This window comes from Macadamia integrifolia, unplaced genomic scaffold (assembly GCF_013358625.1).
Source record: "Macadamia integrifolia cultivar HAES 741 unplaced genomic scaffold, SCU_Mint_v3 scaffold1374, whole genome shotgun sequence".
Taxonomy (NCBI): Eukaryota; Viridiplantae; Streptophyta; class Magnoliopsida; order Proteales; family Proteaceae; genus Macadamia; species Macadamia integrifolia.
This window is the reverse complement of record NW_024868181.1, coordinates 201,641-203,811: the sequence shown is the minus strand read 5'-3', so window position 1 is coordinate 203,811 and position 2,171 is coordinate 201,641. Positions and strand designations below refer to the sequence as shown.

The 2,171-nt window shown below is 37.4% G+C and overlaps 1 long non-coding RNA gene across 1 annotated transcript; it reads left to right on the top strand.

The window, feature by feature from the left end:
• Positions 1–395: 395 nt before the first annotated feature.
• Positions 396–1,956, top strand: LOC122063593. The gene is made up of 2 exons (XR_006135403.1): positions 396–746; positions 1,523–1,956. It is a non-coding gene; the product is annotated as an uncharacterized LOC122063593 (long non-coding RNA).
• The last annotated feature ends 215 nt before the right edge of the window (positions 1,957–2,171 follow it).

Sequence of the window (2,171 nt, the reverse complement as noted above, 5' to 3'; positions counted from 1 at the left end):
CCTTGCAAGAGTTGTATGGTCAGTATATGAAATGAAAATATGCAACCGAGGCATTAATTCTCCTTGAATTTTCCCCCCTCCTGAGATTTGCCTGGCTAAGCATGAAGACCTTTTGGGTTTTAACTTTTTGAGACATATTAACATGTGAAAATATATTCAGTTTATACTTATTCATTTGTGCTGCACATGATCAGAGGAAAATAATTCATTCTAAAATTAAGTTGTCATAAAGTTTGAAAGTTCATGTTCAAAAATACCTACGGTATAAACTTCCAAAGACAATAAGAACAAATAATTTACTTGTTACAATGGACGAACTACTAATTTTCTGCAGAAGCTTCCATTCAGATTTCATTTTGGTTGATGCATGAAAAGGATTTCCATCAGTTTGGTTTTCTACTTTCTGTAACATAATTTGAACAGGTTCATTTTAGTGTGCTTTCTTTTCAATCAGGGAGAGAGTGAGTTCATGATATTGAACAGGTTGCTTCTCCTAAGATGAGCAGATAAAATTCTGTCTCAACTCCTTTACAGAATAATGAAGGAATTCTGGAGGCTTTTGTAAAGTCATGGATTTCTAGGGGGCCTTGCCAGAGCTGCTACTCGAGGATCAGTGACAATTACAATGGCATTGCACCACCTTTCATCTTTCATTTTCCACATTTGTGCTGGTGACAAGTTGCTTCTAAGGAATAAGCTGTTGAAGTCTCTCCTGCGTGACTACTTTCAGCAAGCAACAACATGAGGTCTGTAAAGTCTCTTGCTGATTGTTAAAAGGAAAATATTCCTCTACTTTAAAGAAAAGAGGGTTGTTGAGATTGCCTTTCTTTGTTTTTATCCCTTTTCTTTTCGTAATGCATACTTTTTACCTATCAAAAAGAATATATAGATATTTGGACATCTCCATAAGTGTTACATGTTACATATGGTAAATGATATGTTTTACTAGTTCGTTATGATAAATGATTTGAAATATTATTGCACGCATATCAGCATAATATATCGACACTTAGAAAGGGACAATATCATGCGGACATTATATCCAGTGGTGATGTTGGTGTCATCTTTCGACCGACTACAACTGGTTTTGGATCTGTGTGTTGTCTAGAGAGCCACTAGAGAGCCCTTGTTCATATGTAAGGCCACTAGTTAAGCACTTACTCCTCTTGAACGTGGGAAATTAACTTCTCTGTTCTCATGCATTGGCACAATGGTAGATGATGTTAATGTGAACAAATGACCCGTGAGAATCTGTAATCTAGAGGGTGCCCAATCATGGTGTAATAGCCTTTGTTGGCTACAGTGCAAGATGGAAGGGAGGGGGGTGGGGGGTTTAAGAAATTCTAGTTATAACATTACTGGCTTGTAGGAAAATATATTAATCTTTTTGGCCAGCGCTATTTCTTTTTCAAATCTTTTTTTTTTTTCTTACCCACTTTCTCATTCAGTCGAGTATTGTTTTTACACAGTATTGTTTTTACAGAGTATCTAATCAATCTTCTATTCTGAAATGGAATTGCAGGCATGATGCTGGATTTTATTTGATATTCTAAGTCAGCAAAATATCAAGATGATGCTTTACTGTCGAGCATGGTTTGAGAAATCGGATTGGATTGGTCAGGATTGGCTGCTTTTGATCGAAATCTGCCTTGACTGATCCCAATTCTTGGCTGATACCATATTGGTGTATTGGTACGGATGAGGGTTAAATGATCCAAAAATTATATTTAATTGCAAAAACAGAGGTATTTTTATCCAATCTAACTGGTCCGGATCGATATTTGATCAGTATCAGCCTTGACCTATCCGTTCCCAGTACCAAGGTTTGAGAAAGAAGGCTCTAGTTATTAACTAAAAGTTTGTGAAGGAAATTCTTCCTTTTTGTCTGAAATCTGGAAACTGAAATCCTCTAGTGAAGCTGTCTATCTGTCCCTAATGTTTTTCATATTCCTCGTCTATCACTCAACCTTCTTTCTGTTAGTCAGATTACAGATTCATTTATTGATGTTATTTTCTCCTCCTCTGGCTGTGCGAAGAGTGCATTATGACCCGTGGCCGCCTGCTTGGTGGGGCCGGCTCTTCCGTTGTGGGTAAATGGGAAACCCAACACTACGAACCCGAGGAAAGGTTGCACAGTAGTAGTATGGTTGTTCTGTCCTCTTTGGTATCAT